This window comes from Lissotriton helveticus, chromosome 2_1, assembly GCF_964261635.1.
Source record: "Lissotriton helveticus chromosome 2_1, aLisHel1.1, whole genome shotgun sequence".
NCBI lineage: Eukaryota > Metazoa > Chordata > Amphibia > Caudata > Salamandridae > Lissotriton > Lissotriton helveticus.
Window position 1 is genome coordinate 1,072,538,380 of NC_136059.1, and position 12,429 is coordinate 1,072,550,808.

Here is a 12,429-nt window from a genome sequence, read left to right on the forward strand (position 1 = left end):
GCGTTTTAACAAGTCTAAACCAAGCAGATTTTCATTACAACCTGTCGTCAAAATCAGGGGTGCTTTCAAGTGGCGGGGTCCAACAGAAATAGACAAAGGACCAGAAACAGGGTTGTGAACAGGGGCGCCTGAAAAACCTACTGAAACGTTTGTTGAGCCAGACAAAGGTGCGCCAGGGAGTTTCGCATGTATGATAGAACTTTTTGCTGCACCAGTATCCAACAGAAACGGTTCGACTATACCTGATGTTGCTACTGCGACATAAGGCCCACTCTGATCTACTGGAACTGATACTACTCCCTCTCTTTGTCCATGGCTGTCCTAGTACTCTCTTGGCTGAACTTCCTCACTAGCTTCATAGTAGTCTTCAACATGATACTGTTGAGACCTATTTTGTTGGGCAGATTGTCCATTTCGCTGATCGAAATGATTAGAAGGGCGATCACTTGTCTGTGGAGGCATAGCACCTCGTCCTCGACCTCTAGAGTTTTGTATAGAACTACCACGACCTCTCTGAGCTGTCGCAGCATTATTTTGCGCTAAGACTGGACACTCAGTCTTATAATGGCCTTCCATTTTGCAATAAGCACACTGATTCCATTGGTACTGTGGCCTCTGAGAATTATACTCCGTCCTTTGATATGACCCTTGCTGTGTATGAGAATTATTCATGCGAGGCGGATATGCTTGCTGTAAAAGAACTTTAGTTTTTAAATCTTTCGTCTTTTTATCTGATTTTTCTTTCTCCTCTTTATCCCTATTTTCATAGTACTGGGCAGTCGCAAGTATTTGCGCAGTCGTAGAGACAGCCCACGCACTTTCAGAATTCTTTAATTTACCACTAAGTTCTGGCAACAGATTGTGCACAAATTTATCAACAAATAATCTCTGGCCTCCTTCTGTGCTCATATCCTGACCACTATGATCCACGAAAGTCTCCTCGAATCTTGTGAAAAAGTCGGAGACGCTTTCGTCTTTCTTCTGTTTGCACGCGGACAATTTGTCCCAGTTAACGCGTAATGCAGGCATCAGGGTTTTCATTAAATCGATTATTCTACCAGGCAAATTAGCAATTAAGGGTTCAGGTTTAGAACCACCTATTTGTTGACCATCCGCTGCAATTATAGCTGCCCAATCACCACCTAGGGCAACTGGATGATTCTCTTTACGAATCTTAGCCCAAATTGGTTGCGGTACTACATTACCAAATAGCAGATCTATGTCAGCTAGATTCAATACACAAGCGTCAACTGTCTGAGCCAACTCTTTGTAGTATCCTGCAGGATTTTTACGTGGATCTGGCAAGGCCTGTTTCACTGCTAATACTTCAGCTCGCTTCCATGGAATATGTATCCATACTCTCTGGAATTGGGCTGGAGCGGCTGCAATACCAAGGTTTACATTAGCTTGCACAGCTTCACCCCAAATTGGTGGAACCTCCCTCATTGGGTATTGACGATTTTGTTTCGTACTACGTTTCTCTAACTCCCTCGGTGAACGAAGGGATGGGTCATTCCTATAACTTAAAATCAGTTCCATCGCTTCTTTTATATTTTGACCAACTATCATACCTGCAGCAAACTCTTTCTGAACATTAATTAATTCTTCCCTATTTGTTTCAGAGTCATCCTCTTCCAATTCCTCACGTAGAAGGAAGCACATTTCATCGAACACATATCGTTGTGTCGGTTCGTTCCATTGCATAAATGTATTTAATACATCTTGTACATTATATCTTCCAACTTTCGAAACCCATCTAAGAGCAGTGGAATCTAATATTCCTCGCTCTTCAGTACTGGGAAGCTGACTACGTCTCTGCACAGAGTCAGAGGTAGGAGTCTTAATCAGAGTTTTATAGAAGGGAGATAGAATATTAGAGACAGAATCAGTGATTCTCCGACGAACAGAAAGCGGAGTCATAATATTAGCAGAAGCAGTAAAAGAGTAGCAGTTGGAACAGATAGAACAGGAACAGTAGGAGTAGCGGGCAAAATAGCCTGTGAACTAGCAGGTGTGAGCGATACAGGTATAGGTAAAGAAGCCGGCAACCCTGGAAGAGGGGGTGTCGAAGGAACATTAATATTGACCACAGGAGGTACAGGAACTTGATTCAGAGGAGCAGGAACACCAGGTTGTCCAGCAACCGGTAATTGAACATTTGGTATAGGTGGAGCCGTAGCACCCTGTGCATACGGTGGGGGTGATCGTAACAAGTAAGACAACAGGGGATCCTTTTCGGGGTCCTCTACTATCTTAGCTGTACTCGATGGCAAAGCAGGATAGCACTTGTCTATCGCTAAATTACGCTCTCTATTGGCCACCTCCATCGCTTTCTCAGACCAGTTGAGTTGCAGCTGCTTAGCAGACTGTTCTAAAGTCAACTCTTGCTTTTTCTGTTCTTTCTTCAACTTTTTAATTTCTCTCTGTTTAGATTCTTTTCGCCAATAACGGAAAGAATCAAACATTGCCGGCCGGGCTTTCTTCTTGAACAATTTCGTTTCTAAATTATCAAGAACTTGGGGTTCAAAACTACCATGCAGTGGCCAACTAAGGACACCATCTTTCTCTGTATAGTGGATCCATACCTCGTTATAAGAGATATGGCCCACACCAAATTTGCAATATAGATCATAAAGGGGAGTTCCAATCGGAGGAACCGAACACGAGTCCTCCAACTGGGAATCACTGTTGCAACTAAAACAAGACAACATACAATTTTTCCGACTTACCATTTTATAATCTGGAACACAGAACAGACAAAACACAAACAAAAAGGTGCGCACTCGAACCAAGAACTTAGGCCTACCAAAGCGAACAAATGTATCGATACCCAAACTAAACCAAATGATTATCTTAACCGGAACAACCAGTGATAATCTTACGAAACCAAACCAAACCAAAAACTAAAAGGATTATCCAAACAGGAGCAACCCTTACGAAGTAACCAACTAGCAACCACTTAATACTTAACTGAGGCACTGAAGACGTCACCAAGGAGAAACCCGTCACGTCTCGCCGTACTAAGGACTGCACCTCGGGTCCAAGACAGGGCGACGGTCAAAGCAACGGACCACTGTAGCCATCCGAACGGGAACCCTCGTGGAAGAGAACGTCGGGCCACTTTTGCGATATGCCGGGATCGATGAAGTGGGGCGCCTCCCTCTGGAATCTTCACACGAAGCTTCTCGAACTCTTCAGGCTTTTGGACCGGTACCGAATGACGTCGCCCCACGTTGGGCGCCAATTGGAGTTCTGGACTTTTTGGTTCCGTCCAGAGGTGTCAGGGATAACACCCGAAGACCCCGGAGTTCTACCTGCCTCGGTGCACAAACAAACAGAAACACGGGCTTCTCGATGGTGGCGTCAAAGACCAAAGGTTTATTACTGCAGGGACACAGAAGTCACAGAAACTACACATGGGCAGTATCTAGGAGCCTGTTCAATTTGTACAAAGAGGGTTGCTCCTTATATACTGAATATTGGGCTTCAGGCAAATTCTTTACATGTTAGCACATTCAAAAACCTTTGTATCTTAAACAATAAATATTTGGCGTTGCACAGGAATCGTCAACAATATCTGATGTCAAAACATTACGAACGAGGGGTTTTCACTATTCCATCATAATCCCATGTCAACTTTCCATTCAAGACCCGGACCGCCTCATCGTAAATTTCGTTACCTCCCCCTAATAAAGACCCAGAAGGAAAGGAGTAGAGCCAGGTGTAGAAGATAGAAAAGCAGGATAAGAGATGTTTGTGGGTCGTAAATGGGCAAGGCTACCAGCTTCGGCCGCCTAATCATGATCAGGCCAACGGACAAGAGAACCAGTATAGCAGGACTGGCCTCAGGCTGGGGAGGCAGCTCTTGCTGAGTCATGCTGCCACAGCGTTGCTTGCCTAAGGTGCACGTGTCACTAGCAAGGTGAATTGCCTGCTAAAGCCTATGTGTCCTTAATTGAAAGAGGTCATTGCGTGTCCATTGACTATGTGAGGGCAAAGAATACAAAATGTCTGCCGTAATCTAAGATGGATGCCATGGGTAGAACAGAAATGTGTTTGTAACAGGAGTGCTCTTGCTCGTAGCATAGCGAAAACACCAGGATATACTAGATGGATCATTTGCGGTTCACTGATACCAAAATTATGTATTTGCGACAATGTTAAAAACACGGGTTCAAATCGTCACGGAACCTCACCAGGGAAGGTGTGACAACAAGGAGGGAGGAGTAGGTATCAAAAGTAAGGTGACTGGAAGGGGTCCCTTGTCGGAACTTAGAGAGCCTCACACACCCAGAGTATTCGGTGTGAAACACACCTTGACTGGAGAGTGTCCAGTGTCATCATCGACTCACTGCCCCTCGACAGACCGGCGCTGCAATGTCTGTCGGAGCACCCGGAGGCACTCTTTTGGCGGGGTTCTTCTGTTCCTAGCCGACGGTGGGTGTGTGTGAGGATGAAAGAAGTGTAGTCTGTGCAAGTGTGGGTGCAAGTTAAAAAGGGTAATCAGTCCACAATGACTTTTATTAACGTGGCTGATTCCCTGGTTAAAAGGGGTGAGAGGGGAGCTAGAGACCGTATAAATATACAGCAGGCTAACTCAACCCCCTGATGTGGTCAACATGTTTCTCGCCAACCGGCGATTCGTCAGGACCTCAACAGGGTACTACACATTAACACATGCTCATTCACTTTGAAGAAGGCAAATACAACCTCTCTGGGTCGATGAACTAGAGGGCCAGGGGGTCCTGCTCTATTTAGGCGACCCTATAGGACTGGACAAGAGCCTCGCAGTATACTCCCAGTTGCTCCGCACCCTGACCAGGTGCTGTGAGCGTGAGGGGTAGGTTTGCCGCCGACCCAGCGCCCGATTTAAGGTTCAACTTACCTAACAGCGCTGGCCTCACGGGAGTATACTGCGAGGCTCTTGTCCAGTCCTATAGGGTCGCCTAAATAGAGCAGGACCCCCTGGCCCTCTAGTTCATCGACCCAGAGAGGTTGTATTTGCCTTCTTCAAAGTGAATGAGCATGTGTTAATGTGTAGTACCCTGTTGAGGTCCTGATGAATCGCCGGTTGGCGAGAAACATGTTGACCACATCAGGGGGTTGAGTTAGCCTGCTGTATATTTATACGGTCTCTAGCTCCCCTCTCACCCCTTTTAACCAGGGAATCAGCCACGTTAATAAAAGTCATTGTGGACTGACTACCCTTTTTAACTTGCACCCACACTTGCACAGACTACACTTCTTTCATCCTCACACACACCCACCGTCGGCTAGGAACAGAAGAACCCCGCCAAAAGTGTGCCTCCGGGTGCTCCGACAGACATTGCAGCGCCGGTCTGTCGAGGGGCAGTGAGTCGATGATGACACTGGACACCCTCCAGTCAAGGTGTGTTTCACACCGAATACTCTGGGTGTGTGAGGCTCTCTAAGTTCCGACAAGGGACCCCTTCCAGTCACCTTACTTTTGATACCTACTCCTCCCTCCTTGTTGTCACACCTTCCCTGGGGAACTTTGTACTCTACTATTTGATTTAGTTGAGGACATGTACACTGGACCCCATTAAACATCGTCCTTCCTGTTCCCCTCGTTGTTGAAAAAAAAAATCAGTTAAAATACTAGACAGGAAGGTTAAAACAGTTAAAACTGCCTTACTTTGATTGTGCGTCCGCTGTGCTTTGTGGCTGGCATAGGTTTAAATAGGTCCAGCAGCTAGTCAGCTGACCATAGGACTCCGCCCCCTGCCTCCAGCCAGGAAATGAGAAGTTACGTTGCCACCTACTCCCTCCAGGCAATTGGGACAACCCGTGGTGGACCAGGGAGTAGAGCAGTATGCTGATGCGGGTTAAGGAGTGCCAGGTAGGGAAAAATAAAGTGCAAGTGCAGCAGCAGTGATTAAAATTAGGTCAGAGGACAAAAGTTTGTGATTCATTTAAAATAGCAGACAGGAAGGTTAAAACAGTTAAAACTGCCTTACTATGACCGCGCGTCCGCTCGTAGTGTTGAGTACAGTAATGTATAATGGAGTGGTATGGAGTTGGGTACAGTTTCGTAAAGTGGATTGTTGTCGAGTGGAGTGGCATACAGAAAAGTGGCATAGGGTTGTGTAAAGTGTAGTATCGTAGAGTGTAGTGTAGTAGAGTGATGTGTAATTTAGTGGCATGTGGTAGAGTGCCATACAGTAGAGTGGTGTAGATTGGAGGGTCATATAGTGGAGTAGATCTTCTAGAGTGGAGTGGCATAGAGTGAAGTGGTGTGTCATAGACTAAGTAGAGTGTCATAGATTAGAGTGGACTGAACAGTCACAGAGTGGGGTATCGTGTAATGCAGTGTTATACAGTGGTGTGTTGTTCAGAGGAGTGTCATCAAGTATAGTGTCATAGATTGGAGCAGAGTCTTCTAGAGTAGAGTGGTGAGTTGTTAGTACAGTGGAGTCCCATTGAGTGGCGTGGACTATCATTGAGCGGAGTGTTGCTCAGTGTATTGTCGTACAGTGGTGGGTAGTTTAGAGGAGAGGAGTGTCTTCAAATGGGGTGTTGCCGATTGAAGTTTGCTGAGTAGAGTGTTGTAGACTGGATTAGAGTGTTGTACCGTAGAGTGGCTTGAAGCGGAGTAGAGTGCAGTAGAGTGAAGTGTTGTCCAGTGCAGTGTTGCAGGGTACAGTGGAAGAGAGTGTCGTAGAGTGGAGTGCCGTGTCATAAAGTAGAAGGGCGTGTTGTAGAGAGGAATGGAGTGGAGTGATGTTTTCGTTTGTTTCCACCATGGCCCGTTGTAGCTTTCCTTATGTTAGCCTAATTGCGCAAGTTGTAGGCTGCATTTTCTTTTGCTTTTCTAAAAAATATTTTTATTCAAGTTTTTATGTTTTTGAAAAACAGCACAACCTTATATTACATATTAAACTATGAGGTTACATCCAAACTCTTTTTTTTAAACAACAATCAAAAAGGAGATGAGCGTTAATTCATCTTACTCAAAAATACAGTCAAATTAATAATAATAATAATAATAATAATAAAAACATTTATTAAGCGCCTGATTACACTCGAAAGAGTGCATCTCCGCGCTAGGATGCCTTCCCACAAGAACTCCTAACAAAGACCGGTCCATGATAAGGGGGAGGGACAGGAGAGGTTAAACATTGACTCCATACTAATCTTCCGGGAACAGGTAAGTCTTAAGTTTCAGCCGGAACCTCGTTTCTGATGGTTCCATCCGAAGCTCAATGGGGAGTTCGTTCCATTGTTTGCTGGCTAGAAACCTAAAAGAGCGCCCACCCATCTGCGCTTCATAGATGCGGGGTACCGCAAACTGCATGCTGCCCATAGATCTTAGAAGGCCTCTGAGACGGTATATAGTTAACATCCTTTGGAGGTAGGCCGGGCCCTTGCCCTGTGCAATGCGGTGGATAATGCACATGGCCTTAAACCGAATGCGTTCCCGCATGGGGAGCCAGTGCAAGATCTGTAACGCACGTTTCCCAGACGACTTCCTGGGCAAGTTTAAAACAAGCCTGGCCGCCGAATTTTGGACACATTGGAGTTGGTTCAGGCCCTTTTTACTGAGGCCACAGAACAGGGAGTTCCCATAGTCAAGATGGGAAGTTACCAAGGCATGTACTAATGTTTTCCTAGCTGTAATAGGAAGGAGATCCAAGATTTTGCATAGGACTTTCAGTATGCCATAGTATTTCCCCGCCATGTTGCCAATGTGTTGGGAATATGAAAGCTTGGTATCCAGGAGAACACCCAGGTTTTTCACCGTATCAGAAGGGGTGGGTGTAGGACCCAGGTCAGCGGGCCACCAGGCTCATGTCCAAATTGATGGAGAGGAGCCGATCACAAGAAGTTCGGTCTTGCCACCGTTAAGACAGAGGCAATTGCTCTTCATCCAAGCAGCAAGTGCCACAAGACAAGCAGAAAAATTCTCTGCTGTCTCAACTGGGTTGTGCGATAGAGTGACCACCAGTTGAGTGTCGTCCGCATATGACACGATCTCCGCCCCATAAGATTCCACCATTCTAGCCAGGGGTTCCATATACAGATTAAATAACGTAGGGCTCAATATGGAGCCCTGCGGGACTCCTTGTTTTAGAGCTCGAGACGTGGACTTGAAGGGGGGACAGTGTATTTGGAATTTTCTATCCGCCAAAAAGAGACCATCCATTCATAGGCTGGCCCGGCAACCCCCATCTTGCTCAGACGGGCAAGAAGTCTGGGGTGCGATACAGTATCGAACGCCGCACTTAGGTCCAGCAATATCAAAGCAGCGGTCTGTCCTTCATCCACTTTCTGGCGAAGCAGTTCTGTGGAGAAGAGAAGGGCAGTTTCTGTAAATTGTTTCGCCCTAAAACCAGATTGGGAAGAGTGTAGAAGATGATTATCCTCCACAAATTTGAAGATAAAACTTAATTCATTCTACTCTTTAAGGAAGAGCTCAGCCATATATCAGTTCATATGTCAAACTTAACATTTTTACAGCATTTACTAACAGATATCACACCGAATAGATTCTCCTAACCCTCTCAGCATCTGGTTCAGGGATCGTTAGCCATCTGTGACTCCTTCTATCTCGCTTTAGGCGCCCAGATGCGTCAGCCCAGGAGTCTCCCTCTTTTACCCTTTCTCTCATAGATAGCTCTTTCCATGGTGAACATTGAGAGCAGCCGCGCAAGCCACTGCTGAAATGTTGGGGGTGTAGGATCTAGCCAGGCAGAGTCAATATATATCCGTACTACGGCCATAGCCAGAAAAATAAATTGATAAGATGAGTCTTGTAATTCATTATTGCTTACTCCAAGAAGTATCAAAGCCGGGGTTGGCCTAACTTTCAGCCCTAATGTCAAATCAAAAAATTTCATGATGGACTCTTTCAGGTTTTCTGGTTGTGAGTAGGCCGCAAACATGTGTACAAGGTCAGCCTCAGGTGCATCGTACCGCAGACATCTAACTCCTACCTGCCCACCCCACTGTGCAATCCTCTCCGGGGTATAATAAAGTGCGAAAATAGTCTTGTAATGCTGTGCTTGGAGACCAGCCGAGCACACAATCGTCTGACCAAGTTCTAAAGAGTCAAGAAACTTCTCTGGATTAACACCCATAGTTCTGCCCATTTACCTGCGTGTTTTACCAAGTTGTCCTGTTTGAGCGCTACTAATTCAGCATATAATTACCTTATGACACACTTCCTGCTATCTCTGATGAGATAAATAACTTTGATTTTCCTAAACACATTAAACCCCACAACCTTCTTGCTAAAAAAACTTTGCAACTGCAAGAATTTAAAAAAGTTACACCTATCTAGCCCATACTCCATCTGGATATCGCTAAACTGCCGAACGCTTCCTTGTGTATTAAATCATCAACATTCTGAATCTACTGCAATGCCCAATCTGCCATAATCCCATCAAAAAATATTTCAGGAAACGTGGGGCAGATTTATGTCGGACTTGCGCCACGTTTACGCCGCCGTTGCGTCACGCAACAGCGGTGTAAACGTGGCGCATCCCTGTGACCCATTTGCAACGTGACGCATCTAGGCAGATGCGTCACGTTGTAAAGCCCTCCGCCACCTGTGGCCGTTCCGGCGCAGGGTGGGCGTTCCTGGGCAGGTGCGCCTCGCAAAAGTGCCTGCGTGAAATCTACAAGATTTCACGCAGGCACTTTTAGGCCAATGCTGCGTCAAAACCCTGCGCCTGCTTGAAGCAGGCGTAAGGTTTGATGCAGCATTGGACAGATAGGGCCCCCCAGAGCATTGCTGGAGCAGCGTCGTGCTTGCGACGCAACTCCAGCAATGCGCTGCCTTTACTGCACAGATGCGTCACGCATCTGTGCCGTATTTGCCCCATGGTGTGCCGCTTTGTAAATGCGGCGCACCATAGGTGGTGGAGCTGCGGCGCACAATAACTGGCGCATCCCTGGGGATGCACCAGTTATTGTAAATCTGCCCCATGGAGTTTTTATATAGCTGAGTATAATAATTGACCCTCCCCAGACCAGTCTTTTTTTTGAGTGCCACCCAGATTTTGAAAGCGGCCAGCAACATCTTAAATTTCATCTTCTTATAGTAACTGTGCTTGCTAAATTTTATAAAACAATTCACTGCTTGATCCCCAAGCAATAGCTTGTATACATCTGGGAACCCTGCTTCCTGTCGGAAACTGCCAGGGAATGCACCAAAAAATATACTCATATACTGGAGAGACGCTGCCCAATAATAAGCTTTAAAATCAGGAACGGTTTAGCCCCCTCTTTCCTGGGGGAGTGACATAAACCTGAAGGCCCTCCTAGTTTTCCACTGCGCCCAGATGAAGCGATTACCTATATTCTCCAAAGTTACAAACCAGTGTTTTTCAAACTCTATTGCTATTGCCCTAAACAAATAAAGTATTTTTGGTAAAAACATCAACTTAGCCACATTGCAGTGGCCCCCTTATGACATGTGTAGATTATTAAGTCTATCAAAATCGGTTCCTGCCTTCCTGATTACCGGCTCAATATTCCTGGCAACCAGATTCCCCAGCTCCGGCGTAATAGTGATACCTAGATACACTGCTGTTACAGTTACTTGTGGGTTAGCCATAATATCATGCCTCTTTTTAATAATCTGAGTTTTTGCTTTATTTAGTGCGTACCCTGAAAATCTACCAAAGTCCTGTGCTACTGCTTCCACCACCGTAAGTGCAATTCCAGGATTCACCGTGACGATGGCAACATCGTCCACGTAGGCCAGACACTGACTCACTATATGCTCAATTCCACTATGGGCCTCCAATAATCGTAGTAGGGGATCTATACATATAGCAAATAAAAGAGGTGAGCATGGGCAGCCCTTCCTTGTCCCGCGCTCGATAAAGAAAGGCTCTGTATAGCCCCCATTCAATCTTAAACGAGCTGAAGGTGCTCTATACAGAACCTGGATGGCTTTAACAAATTCTTCCCCTAAACCGAACCATTTCAGAGTCTCCCACAAGAACTCCCTATCAAATGCCTTCTCAGTATCTAAAAGCAAAGCAGCCATAGGGTCCCCTGAGATCTCCGTTACATCAAGAAGTGTTATCACCCAGAGGATATGCTGCATTGTTCCTCGAACGATTATAAACCCGTGTTGACAGGGATGAATAATTTTCCTCATAATGCCATTTAACATTATTGCCATAGCCTTAGAGAATATTTTGACATCGCTGTTTAGAAGAGTTATCGGACTGTATGAGCCTGGAGCCCTCAGTGGTGTGCCTTTTTTAATGAAAATTACAATATCCATCCCTGCCCTTGGCTCAGGAGCAGAGCCACCCCTTTGAGCTTGCCGGATGACCTCCATCAGATCTGGTCCTATTAAATCTGCAAACGTTTTATAGAACTCTAATGGAATCTGATCTGGGCCAGCAGCCTTGCTAGAAGGTAAACTTTGCAATGCACCTATTATCTCCTCTTGCGTCAAAACAGCCTTGAGTGTCTCCTTATCTATTATATCAACCCCCTTCAAGGGTATCTTATCTAGATACTCTAAAATTAAATTCAGCACCTTCCAGGGTTCCTTGCTATAGAGCTGTTGATAAAATTGCCGAAAAGCCTCCCGAATGCCCGAGGAATCAGCTAATATACTCTCATTATTATCCAAAATTTCAGAGACCTCTCCTGCAGTAGTCTTTTGTCTTAGTCCAACCGCTAGGGTATGCCCCACCCGCTCACTAAACTCATGGCAGTGCTCTCTTTTTGCCAGAAAGGTTTCCTCCACTTTAGCAGCAATCCACTCTCCCGCATGTGCCTTAGTTGCGGCCAGCAGTTATAATATATCCTCGGTTGGTCTGCACATATTAATAGATATAGCCAAATCCTCCTCTATCTTAATAACATTTTTGCTGTGCCGCCTTCTTTTGGCAGTACATACTATAGTTCATTGTTTCCCCTCTGACCTTTGTTTAAAAGCATCCCAGACTATACCTATACGTGTACTCTCCCTATTAAAATCCCAAATTTAGTGCCATAGAATGGAGCAGAGTCTTCTACAGTGGAGTGGTGTGTTGTTAGTACAGTGGAGTACCATAGAGTGGCGTGGAGTGTCATTGAGTGGAGTGATGTTTTCGTTTGCTTCTAGCATGGTCCATTGTAGCTTTCCCTAGGTTAGCCTAATTGCGCAAGTTGTAGGCTACATTTTCTTTTGCACGTTACTATATATACACACTTGCCTTTGTGATACAATGTCCATCTGTATGCTAAGGTACGGGGTCCACCACTAATCCCAGAGATCTTTGATATATATGATGGGGGGTTTAGTCAACTCTTTCTTATAACATACGGCGCATGCCAGCCCTTTTAAATATAGTAAATGAGGCCCATTGTTTGTATTATCTCATGTTGTAGATGCAATTAAACAGAAACAGAAGACATTGTGTTCTGCAATGTGTTTTGTTGCAACGTCTACGTAGTGAC